The sequence below is a fragment of the Rutidosis leptorrhynchoides genome, chromosome 2 (genome assembly GCF_046630445.1).
Source record: "Rutidosis leptorrhynchoides isolate AG116_Rl617_1_P2 chromosome 2, CSIRO_AGI_Rlap_v1, whole genome shotgun sequence".
NCBI classification, from domain to species: domain Eukaryota; kingdom Viridiplantae; phylum Streptophyta; class Magnoliopsida; order Asterales; family Asteraceae; genus Rutidosis; species Rutidosis leptorrhynchoides.
The window spans coordinates 316,743,756-316,757,403 of NC_092334.1; the positions used below are offsets into that span (position 1 = coordinate 316,743,756).

A 13,648-nucleotide genomic window follows, 5' to 3' on the forward strand; every position below is an offset into this window, starting at 1 on the left:
TATAATATAACATAAATAAAAACGTGTGATTAAATAGAAGCAGGCTTCACTTTTGTTCTCATCTACCGACACTCTTCACGGGGTGTTATATTGTAGTGACCCGAACTTTTTCATGTTTATATATATTAAATGAAATTGTTATTTACATGATTAAGTGTGTCCAACATGTTAAGCAATCAAACTTGTTAAGACTTGATTAATTGAAATAGGTTTCATATAGACAATTGACCACCCAAGTTGACCGGTGATTCACGAATGTTAAAACTTGTAAAAACTATATGATGTCATATATATGGATATATATATATAGTTAACATGGTATTATGATAAGTAAACATATCATTAAGTATATTAACAATGAACTACATATGTAAAAACAAGACTACTAACTTAAGGATTTCGAAACGAGGCATATATGTAACGATTATCGTTGTAACGACATTTAATTGTATATATATCATGTTAAGATATATTAATACATCATAATATCATGATAATGTAATAATTTAACATCTTTTAGATATAATAAACAATGGGTTAACAACATTTAACAAGATCGTTAACCTAAAGGTTTCAAAACAACACTTACATGTAACGACTAACGATGACTTAACGACTCAGTTAAAATGTATATACATGTAGTGTTTTAATATGTATTCATACACTTTTGAAAGACTTTAAGACACTTATCAAAGTTCTTCTACTTAACAAAAATGCTTACAATTACATCCTTATTCATTTTCATCAACAATTCTACTCGTATGCACTCGTATTCGTACTCGTACAATACCCAGCTTCTAAATGTATTTAATATTGTTATATACACTCCAATTATTAGCTCTTAGCAGCCCTTGTGAGTCACCTAACACATGTGGGAACCATCATTTGGCAACTAGCATGAAATATCTCATAAAATTACAAAATTATTAGTAATCATTCATGACTTATTCAAGTAAACAAAATTACACATCCTTTATAACTAATCCATATACCAACGACCAAAAACACCTACAAACACTTTTATTCTTCAATTTTCTTCATCTAATTGATCTCTCTCAAGTTCTATCTTCAAGTTCTAAGTGTTCTTCATAAATTCTATAAGTTCTAGTTTCATAATATCAAGAATACTTCCAAGTTTGCTAGCTTACTTCCAATCTTGTAAATTGATCATCCAACCTCAAGAAATCTTTCTTATTTATAGTAAGATATCTTTCTAATACAAGGTAATACTCATATTCAAACTTTGATTCAATTTCTATAACTATAACAATCTTATTTCGAGTGAAAATCTTACTTGAACTTGTTTTCGTGTCATGATTCTGCTTCAAGAACTTTCAAGCCATCCAAGGATCCTTTGAAGCTAGATCTATTTTTTTCATTTCCTGTAGGTTTACCTACTAAAATTAAGGTAGTAATGATGTTCATAAAATCATTCGATTCATACATATAAAACTATCTTATTCAAAGATTTAAACTTGTAATCACTAGAACATAGTTTAGTTAATTCTAAACTTGTTCGCAAATAAAGTTAATCCTTCTAACTTGACTTTTAAAATCAACTAAACACATGTTCTATATCTATATGATATGCTAACTTAATGATTTAAAACCTGTAAACACGAAAAAACACCGTAAAACCCAATATACGCTGTCGTAGTAACACCGCGGGCTGTTTTGGGTTAGTTAATTAAAAACTATGATAAACTTTGATTTAAAAGTTGTTCTTCGGGGAAAATGATTTTTCTTATGAACATGAAACTATATCCAAAAATCATGGTTAAACTCAAAGTGAAAGTATGTTTTCCAAAATGGTCATCTAGACGTCGTTCTTTCGACTGAAATGACTACCTTTACAAAAATGACCTGTAACCTGTATTTCCGACTATAAACTTATACTTTTTATGTTTATATTCATAAACTTAAGTTCAATATGAAATCATAGCAACTTGAATCACTCAAAACGGATTTAAAACGAAGAAGTTATGGGTAAAACAAGATTGGATAATTTTTCTTGTTGTGGCTACGTGAAAATTGGTAACAAATCTATATTAATCATATCCTAGCCAACTCATATTGTATTATACATGTATTCTAATATATTATGTAATCTTAGGATACCATAGACATGAATACAATATTTTGACATATCATATCGACCCATATATATATATATATATATATATATATATATATATATATATATATATATATATATATATATATATATATATATATATATATATATATATATATTTCGAAACAACCATAGACACTCAATATGCAGTAATGTTGGAGTTAGCTATACAGGGTTGAGGTTGATTCCAAAATATTATATATACTTTGAGTTGTGATCTAGCCTGAGGCTTGTATACACGAGGTCGTGAATTGATTCAAGATAATATATATTGCTTTATTTTCTGTACTTCTAACTGCAGACAACTAGTTGTAGGTTACTAACGAGGACAGCTGACTTAATAAACTTAAAACAGCAAAACGTATTAAAAATGTTGTAAATATATTTTGAACATACTTTGATATATATGTACATATTTGTTATAGGTTCGTGAATCGACCAGTGGCCAAGTCTTACTTCCTGACGAAGTAAAAATATGTGAAAGTGAGTTATAGTCCCACTTTTAAAATCTAATATTTTGGGATGAGAATACATGCAGTTTTATAAATGTTTTACAAAATAGACACAAGTAAATGAAACTACATTTTATGGCTGGATTATTAAACCGAATATACCCCTTTTTAGTCTGGTAATCTAAGAATTAGGGAACATACACCCTAATTGACGCGAATCCTAAAGATAGATCTATTGGGCCCAACGAGCCCCATCCAAAGTACCGGATGCTTTAGTACTTCGAATTCATCATGTCCGAAGGAAGTCCCGAAATGATAGGGGATATTCTATATGCATCTTGTTAAGGTCTGTTACCAGGTGTTCACCATATGAATGATTTTTATCTCTATGTATGGGATGTATATTGAAATATGAAATCTTGTGGTCTATTATTACGATTTGATAAATATAGGTTAAACCTATAACTCACCAACATTTTTGTTGACGTTTAAAGCATGTTTATTCTCAGGTGATTATTAAGAGCTTCCGCTGTTGCATGCTATTATATGGACAAGATTTGGTGTCAGCATGCTTGTATAATATTGTTTAAAACTGCATTCGAGATTTATTTTGTTGTAACATATTAATATTTGTAAACCAATATGTATTGGTAGTGTGTAAGTGTGATATTTGTTAGATTATCATTTCTGGATAATCTAAGTGGTGTCTTGTTAACCTCGTCGATAAAATAAAGGTTATGTTATGTTTTAAAAAACGAATGCAGTCTTTGAAAAACGACTCATATAGAGGTCAAAACCTCGCAACGAAATCAATTAATATGGAACGTTTATAATCAATATGAACGGGGCATTTCATATATCGTGCCCCGTTGATTAATTCAGTGGCGGATAAAAGTCTTCAAAAAAATCTCAAAATTTTAAATTAAATATATTTATTTATTTTGGTCATTAAATGTTTGAAACCTAATCAAAAAGGTGCGTCTAATTGCTATTTTTAATTCCAAGTAATTTGTACGGTGTATTAAGACTCGACTCATCAAAGTAAAAATATTTTTTGTAAATCCTAAATTTTATATAAATTAATTATGGATCAACGTTTATCTTTATCTCATCATGAAGTCGTATTTAGACTTGTTTAATATCAACCATTAAAAATTGACTTGTCATTCGAGCTCGATCCTAATTCAAAAATTAAATATTTTTAAAATTAATCAAATAGATTATAATTATATTTTTAATAAAGCTAAAATTTATATAACTCATTTTCGGATCACCGTTTATTCTTAAAATCATATAAGTTTGAATTCAACTTGTTCAAACAACCAACGAGTGCTACAATCGCATACAACTCTTACTCTCTCAATGAAAGCACCACTTGATCATGCATATTTTAACCGTGGGGTTTAATATGCCTGCTCAATACATAAGGAGGGGTTTAAGGATCTTAGAACGTGGCTCTCCGGTCCGGCTACCGTGAATAACCCTGGCCGACATGATGATGTCGGCGGGGTGGCCAAGTGATTAAGTCCACCTCTGATAACGGTCGTCGATCAAGAGGCCCCAAATAAGGTCGTAGGTAGTAGCTTACGAAAGACTAACCTGTTAACCTTGAAGAGATGCTGAATGATGCTGTTTTGCGTAATGTATCTCGTGTGCGATAGTTACGTAATATGCCGTGTCTGGTAAATGATGATTAGGGTTGTATTTATAGGCAAACCCTAATTCTAGAACCGTCCCAGATCACGTTAATCTCATCCATAACTGACTCCCCCGAATCACGGATATAATTATGAAAAAGATATTTACTTGACAGCTAAGCAACCGCCGTACCGGGAACAAAGGAATCAGATACAATCCGCATACCGCATAGCGCACACAAGCACACGCATACGCACACTATTAAGCGCCCGCATGCGGGTTGCGGTATCATTATATATACATATGTTTTAAATAATAGTTATCTTAATATCATATTTTTATTTTATTTTACATAATTAATTTTAATAACAATGACATATAATATAATACTTCAAATTATATTTCAAATTATTATTTATATCTATATACACACGTATCTATTTACAATTAATTGTTCGTGAATCATCGGGAATGGTTGAAGATTAATTGAACATATGAACATAGTTTTCAAAGTTTTTGAGATTTCAACATTACAGACTTTGCTTATCGTGTCGGAAACATATAAGATTAAGTTTAAATTTGGTCGAAAATTTCCGGGTCGTCACATGCATTACATGAAGGTTGCAAGCTTGATTTCCTAGTTCACCAAAGACGATAAGGTGAGTGGAGTAATTATACGTATGTGTATATGACGTATTTATTTGTGAATGTTATGGTATGAACCATCGAGGAGGTAGTGCCATAACATGTATGTGACAAGTGTCAAAGTGTGAACTATCGAGCTGGTAGCACTATAAAATAAGGCGTGAACCATCGAGCCGGTAGCGCCGAAGTGTGAACCAAAGAGCCGGCAGCACTATAAAATCATGATGTGAACCATCGAGCCGGTAGCATCAAGTGTGAACCATCGAGCCGGTAGCACTATAAAATAAAGTGTGAACCACGAGCCGGTAGAACTATAAAAGAGTATGACTCAAATGCGTATGGTGTGAACCATCGAGCCAGTAGCACCATAGCGTTTATGGTTAACCATATGGGGGTTTGTTGATTGTTTAGCATATTATATATAGATTGTGTTGAGTATATGCTAATGCGGTTTTTGTGATATTGTACAACTTGTTAGTATTACGAGTATGATGACATGCTATTTGAGTTACAGGTTTGTATACGATATTGTGTAAGTGGTTGCAAGTAAGTAAGTTATATATGTATATGTATAACTATTGCACTCACTAAGCTTTAGCTTACCCTCTCGTTGTTTACATTTTTAGGTGCGAACGCGGAGAAAGGAAAAGGGGTTATTGGGCATTAGATTTCCCATGATGCTTGCTAGTTTAGCTCCAAACCATGCTCGGGTGTAGTTTGGATTAAAACTATCATTTCAAATGGGTCGAACTTCTATTACATTTGATTAATGGCCTTAGTGCCTTTTGTAAACATTAAACTTGTTGTACGTTTTAATGGGTTGTATGGAATGGTTTATATCATTCCAATGGCACGTTAATGTTCGTTACTAAAAAAAAAAAAAATTATCCGGTTGAATACGGGTTGGGTTGTTTCACAATAGCTAAAACCTCAAAATACGCTCGAAAAACACGATAATTGTTATATATTACTTCTTCGAGCGTTTTCCAGCCAAAATAAAAACATTTATCACAAAGTGTCTCTACTAAATGTTCATATTTTCATCTCATCTATAATGTTCGTGAACAGAGTTTTTTCAAAAAATGAAAAAAAAAGTTTTTGCTTCCCCCCGAATGGTTACTTCTCTCTTGATCCTACCAATATATATATATATATATATATATATATATATATATATATATATATATATATATATATATATATATATATATATATATATATATATATATATATATATATATATCAGTAGCCATATACAAATGTCAGCGAAGATGTAAAAAAAAAGGATAAAAAGAGTAACCTGAGGAGGAAGGCCATACAATCATCAAAGTTTCTCGATATGATCTACTTCTTTCTCACATCTGGCTTTAATTGCAGAAACTGCTCCACCACACCTTAGATGTATCCTTGGTTACAAGCATATCAAAAAAATATGTTAATATAGAAGTTAAGTGACTTAGGCTTTTTATCAAACAGGTGGTGTGCAGTTACACACATATCACATAAAAACATACAAACATATATACTAGCATCATAATTTATGTCCAGGTACTTAATAATAAGAAATCTTAACGATGTAATTAAATTTCATGTACTAATAATTGTTGAAGTTACTAACCAAAATGATGAGATTTATATTCGTGAATGGAGAAACTGAGATGTGAGGATGATAATGAAGAGCAAATCCAAAAGCATCTAGAGTACATGTAACCTAACCGTGTAATTAATTCGAGATTGAAGAAATCTTTATTGAAAAAATCACAATTGAAGTAATCTTAAATAAAAATGGAATTTCATCTGATATTGAATGAATTTGAGATTTCATTCATGTTTTTCAATCTGAGAATGTATTTTGTATGTATGATGAAAAATTGCAGCAATTTCTATATCAATCGAGTTTAGATATATGAAGAAACGTTGAATCGGTATGAAGAATCGATGAAAAAAGTACGCATATTTTTTTTTTAAAAGCAAAAAAAAAATAAAAAATTATAAAATAAAATAAAAAGAACGCATATGAATCGACTGAACATGATAAGTATGAAAAGTCAAAATTACCCTTAGCAATAAGAAGCAAAGAAGGTAACTGAACACGGGAAGAAGGTGGAATCTGGGCTGTTGGATTAGAAAATGGAGGGTGAGATCAACAACTTCTCCGTCCCCCCTAAAGTTTACTTCTCCTTGATTAGACATATCTCTATATATATATATATATATATATATATATATATATATATATATATATATATATATATATATATATATATTAATGATACATTCAACAAGACCTTGAAATCAAAGTGTGGTTTGGTTCGGTTACTACTAAGTTACGAAACAACAAAAAAGGATTTTGTTTTGCTTACCAAATTCAAAGCTCGAGTCCAGATTAGTACATTCACTTGACGTTGCTTGAAGTGTAGTACGTATCAACCTAAGAGACGGTCGTACTTTCGATCGTAGGTTTCTCTCTATCAAACTGTGGTCTTTAATGAAAGGTTCTTCTCCATCAGCTTCTTGATCTTCAAAGGTTCTTCTCCATCAGATTCGTATTAATTATTATTAATCTTATAATGCATATAGAACCGTTTTGGTGATTGTCTAAAAGCTTTCGCTATTATTATTGTTCACCATTTTTTTTGGATTAGCGAGGAAATTCTCTTATGAACGAATACAATGACTCCACTATAGAGGGTAAACATCGGGTAATCAAGTCCCATGAACGCAAGACTTGGTACATGGTGAATTGCACACATGGCTATTATTGTTTATCATTTATTATAGGGAAATTTATTTGAAAATGCATTTAACTTTTATCAGATTCCTATTGTATGCATTCAACTTTCAAAGTTCCTATTATATGCATTCAACTTTTAAATATGTACTATTGTATGCATCCAACCTGTTATAGCAGGCAACCTTTCAGGTAACCTCAAATTCACTTTTAGAAATTTACAACATTAGTCCCTCATGTTTGTAAATTCTAATTTCATTAGTCCTAATGCTTGTAATATAGTTCGCAGTCAACAAACAAAACAAATCCAATGATCTAAATCTTATGACTTGAAATAAATTCACATCTTCTCGGAGAAGCCATGATCGAAGACTGTGATGGTGGCGGAAAAACCGAGGAAGATGACCAGAGAAGATGAATCAATGATGTTGAACATTTATCGATGATGTTGAAGATCAATCGATAATGTTGAAGACTAAACGTTGATGATAAAGTTGAATCTATGATGTTGAATCGATGATTTGTAGATCCAATGTTTTGAAGATTCCTGCATATGTATATGTAAGGTTTCTATTTCAATTAATTATATAGATGAATATTTTTTATTTTTAAATCACTTACGAATCTAAGGTTTCTACCCCAACACAGCAATGATTTCAAACATTTAGCAATAACTTTCAATAAAATTACAAGCGGGTGATACATTATAAGTGTAAATGGATGATTCCGGGGTGGAATCGAAGCTAATGGGGAATAGATATCAAGAAAGCAGTGTAATGAATATGGAGAAAGCAGTTGAAAATGAAGAAGATGATGATTATATGAAACTACTATTGCCTAAAAAGGGTGAATTATCGAAGAAGAAAGCGACAAAGAGGAATTGAAAAATGCAGTGGAATGATAAAATGGAAATAAACTTACTGTAGGAATATTAACCAAGGTAAATGTATTATACTGAAATACTTCATTAACTATTTATTATGTTTTAACATATGTCACTCTTTACTTTCCTTAGATTCCAGATTCAGATTTTTATAAGCCAAAATTGTTAATGGTGATGTGCTTAGTGCTTGTGTAATTAGATGCATTATATGTTCTTTTAAATGTAATTTACTTATTCGTTAGCATATTAGCAGATGTCTGAATGACCACATTTAATTTAGATTAAATTTGAATTTCTAGGTTCGGTTTCTCATAATTTTGATTCAAATCATGAATTTTTCAATTTAGGGTTCTTAGTTTTCAATGATAATGATGAATGGATGAAGATGAAAATGTTTTGTGTTTTGTCTAACATTAGGGATCAATGAAATTAGAATTTACAAACATGAGGGGTCAATGTTGTAAATTATCAATAGTAAAATTGAGGTGACCTTGAAGGTTCCTAGCTATAACAAGTTGGACGCATACAATAGTACATATTTAAAAGTTGAATGTATACAATAGGAGTTTTGAAAGTTGAATGTATACAATAGGAATTTGGTGAAAGTTCAATACATTTTCAAATAATTTTTCCTTTATTACATGCTTTTGACATGTTAATAACCGAGTAGAAAATTGTTTTTCTAGAAAACGTTAAATCACCAACTCATTAACCAAACGATCAATGATACATCAGTTCAACCTTTTGATCACCCCTAAATGAAGTGGATTATACAGATTAAGGAACATGGGACATGTTAAAGAACCCATTTACTCTTAATGGGTCATGTACTCATGTATCAAACTGACCCATTTAACCGGTGGATCACAATTCTATAGAACAGCCCTTTCATGGGTTACTTGAACAGCCCAGTCTCCCGATTCTACAGAAATCTATTAATCATAATGGGTTAAGGGACAAAACAGACCCATTTGATCGGTCCAAAGTTTGAAAAATTGCTCTTAAAACCAATTTTTCCAACCTCATTCGTTTAAAAAATATATTAATTAAGCTAATCTAGAAAAGAAATTTTTTTTTTTTTTTTTGTTTTTTTTGTTTTTTGTTTTTTGTTTTTTTCCCTGAAAAGCGAGAAATCTTATCAGAAACTACTTCATACAAAATTACAATAGGATTGGTACCAAATTTTGTAGCCATATTCAACCTACACTATGATACATTTGATTAAAGTCTAAACAACCGAAAGCTATGCATACATGTATGGATCCAACCCAGGGGTAATGAAGATGATAATTTGGTAACTGGGCCATCAATAGAAATATTTGGACGAAAAAAAGTCTAGCCATCTACTAGCTTATTCCAACTCTGCTTGATAAATTGACATCGAAATATATTGAATTTGTAAGCCACGGATGCCACTCGAGAGATGCTTATTTCGATGTATTGGAAATCCATTCAAAACTTTCTATAAAAGAAAATTACACAGCTACAAATGCTCGAAATCCTTGGACATTACGTAGGTTGTTAAAATACATAACACTTGTGTCTCTCTCACTAGTAAGTAGTAACCGAAAGGAACTCTCAGTAGTCATAACTAATTTGCCCCTGAATTTATAGCAAGAGCATGTATGTGTTGTTTTTGTTTTTAAAGTGTAAGAAAAGCATATTGATGATTCTTTTTTTTGCAGTAAAAGTGGCTTCTTTATGTTAAGAAACCCTGATCATATTAGTAAGAAATATCTAGTTTTTTTTTTATTTAATTAATTAATTTATTTTTTCGTTCTCCTTTTAGTAGCCAATTTTAGGACTTGAACCTACGACGACAGTTACTTAACAAGTCACTGGACTCATATCCCCAAGTCACAGCATAAATGGGTCCATAAGAAATTAATCATACTTTAATGAGCCTTGTAATTGTAACGCCCGGACGTCATGTGCTATCGATTCACATACATCTAATTGTTGCATTAAAAGTATGGCCTTATTTTGTCAAATGTTTAATTGCGAAAATGGCGCTAAATAACTTGGTAGATTATCTGTAGCTTTCATGTTATAATGGTACGGCTGCAATGTGTCATCTTGAATTACACACGAAAATTAGGTAACATAAGAAGATAAGACTGACTTCTAATAGGTGAAAATGGTGATAGTAGCTCATGTACTTGCTAGCAAATCTTGGTAAATTGGTACTATGTATGCCAACAAAAATTTGTTGCATCTTTATTCATTTACCCCACACAAAAGCTTGAAATGCCAAATTTCATATCTTTGAAAATGACCCAACTGAAGCAACCACCAACACTGATAAATCATGACTTATATTATGCTTGTCCTGTCCTTCTTGGACAAGTTAAGTACCGGTAAGTGATGATGATGTGTATCTTGTTCAAGGATAGTTGTACACTTTAATGACATTTAAGTATCTGGCTATCATTCATGACTAGTGTCCTAGATTCTTTCTTGTAGTTCTGACAGGATTGGAGAACTCAGAATTACTCGGCGAGTACTCCGTTTTTGTTGGAATAAGATCTGATGAGTCAAAATATTTTGCAGGAAGTTAGAGTCTGGAAGTTAGAGTTTGGAGATGCAAGTTGCAGAATCTGTTTGTGTGAACGGTTTAATTACTTGGTAAAGAAGCTATGGGAATTCTGGAGATCTGGATAAATATTTAGAAGATCACGTTTTGATTTGATATTATCTCTAGAAGATAAACACTGATTTGTTTAGAATATTAATAAGTTTTAGTTTATCTTTTCCTATCTTTTAGTCAAGTAGTTTTGGAAACCAAATCTTGGAGATTTGGTTTAACCTTGTATAAATAGGGGTACGATGTTCATTGTATTTTGTATCTCTTAAGCACGATTACTTTGTCTTTCATATTATATATCATTCGTGTTCTCTCAATTTTGTTCATATAATTTGTATCTATTGTTTATTGAGAGTTTAGTGTTCATAATCAAGTTATTGTGAACTAATAACTGGTATCAGAGCGGGTTTGGTGTAAATCCAACTTGGTAATCTTAAAACGATCCATACTTTGATTTAAGATGTCTACCAGTTCCATCCCAACTCCAGTTATGGCTGGAAAAGGTGTGCCAATTTTCGATGGCACAGACTTTGCAACTTGGAAGCTAAAAGTTCTATGGTTTCTTGGTTCGATTCATGAAGATGCTGAACAAGTTCTTACAGTAGGACCTATTATACCTGGTACAATGGTTGAAGCTGTTCCTGCTACAAGTACTGCTGCTGCTCAACCTGCTTATCTTCGTGAAAAACCAAGAGATAAGTGGACAGAAGCAGAAGCCATAAAGTTCAAGCTTGATAGCAAGATAAGGAGTATTATAGGTAATGGTGTTACTGTTCCAATTCTCAGGAAGATCAGTCATGCTAAAACTGCAAAAGCTATGTGGGATCTCTTGCTCAATGATTATGAAGGAGTCACAGTTGTTAAGACTCAGAAGAAGAAGAATCTGATAAGGTGTTATGAAAATTTTGCTGCTCAGCCTAAAGAATCCTTGAGTGATCTTCATTCAAGATTTCAGGTTCTGATTAATGATCTTGAAAGTGTTGGTGTAGAGAAAACACAACAAGTGTTGTGTCAAAAATTCATTGAATTGCTACCTTCAAACTTTGAATCTGTGATTACATCCATGGTAATCAGTGAGAAGATAGACAGTTATGAATTGAGTGAATTGTTTGGCATACTGTCAAACTTTGAAGAATCACAGTTGAAGAACAAGATCAATGCTAAGAAGGTGGTTAAAGATCCAGAAGCTGCATTGATAGCTACTACTAAGAAGAACAAGCAATTGTTCTCTAGTTACTCTAGTAGGGTTGATTCTGAATGTGATGAGACCTCTGATGATAGTGATTCTGATGTAGATGAGGAGATTCAGGATCTGGAAAGTCAAGTGGCTCTTTTGACTCAAAGGATTGAGCAGAAGAAGTTTGGTTTTAAGAAGGGTAAAGGCAAGAGTTCTTTTGATCCAAAGAAAGCTAAATGTTTCAAGTGTGGCAAGGTAGGTCATATAGCTGCTGATTGCTGGTCCAAGAGTGAAGGAGGTTCAAGTTTCAACAAACCTGTTGACAAAGCAAGAAAGTATAAACTCAAGTACAAGAAGATGAAAGGTGAAGCAGAAAAGTTGAAGAATAAAGAACAGGAGAAAGCATTGTACACAGAAGCATGGGAAGATGAAGATTCATCATCTGATGATGAAGAGGATAAGTGTCTGATGGCTATAATTGAAAAGGATAGTGAGTCTAGCAAGTTTGAGGAAGATTTGAAAGCTATTGAGAAGATGGATAAAGACTCTACTTGTAACAAAGGTTCTGCCTATAAGGTACAAAACTTTGTAAACTATCTTAATAATGAAAAAGTGAGAATGTTTCAGTATTTGTTGCTTGATTTCAATTGGTGCTTAGAAGATAGTGACAGGTTAAGAACACAGATCATTGAGCTTAAGAACACCATCAAAGATAAAGATGCTGAAATTAAAGTATTAAAAGAATGTGAGGTAGAACTTGACACATACAAAATGGCATATTCAGAAGAAACTAAACGGTTAAATACTGAATTAGGAAGATCAATTAAAAAGGCAAACCATTATGAAAATATTTGCAAATCTTGGTGTGTTTCTTCCAAAAAGAATTCTGATGCTATTGCTAAGCAAGTACCAAATGATGTCAAAGCTATACTTGGTGAAAACTACACATTAGATAATAATGTGGAAGTTGATCCTATTATATTTAAGCCTGACATTTTACCAAATACTTTTATAAAATTTGATGGTGAGAGAAAAATTTTAACTAATGCTTTTGTAAGATCAACTGAGTTTGTAAAATCATTAGAACCTGTTAAACCTTCAGAGACTATAATTTTAGACTGTAGAAATCCATCAGAGTCTGAACTATTGAAACCTTCAGACTCTAACAGTTTAGTCTCTAAAAGTGAAAGTGTATGTTCTGACCTAGAATCTGACACCCAAGAATCAAGTAGCATAAGTGATACTGAATCATCTTCTGATAGTGTCACTTGTCCAGATCCTAAATGGTCAACTAAAAGAAAGTCAAAGTCAAAACAGGCTAAGACTATTAAAAAACTGAAAAGGAGAATTTCAAAGCTTAGTGAAAGATTAAAGGGTCAAGAAAAATTCTCAAAATCATCTTGT

The 13,648-nt window shown here is 31.9% G+C and overlaps 1 long non-coding RNA gene across 1 annotated transcript; it reads right to left on the bottom strand.

Annotated features, from left to right (window-relative positions):
- Positions 1 to 1,319: 1,319 nt before the first annotated feature.
- LOC139891852 (uncharacterized) lies at positions 1,320 to 6,733 on the bottom strand. The gene is made up of 3 exons (XR_011773873.1): positions 6,488 to 6,733; positions 6,170 to 6,275; positions 1,320 to 1,382 (listed from the first exon to the last, which is right to left on the bottom strand). It is a non-coding gene; the product is annotated as an uncharacterized lncRNA (long non-coding RNA).
- Between the last annotated feature and the right edge of the window lie 6,915 nt (positions 6,734 to 13,648).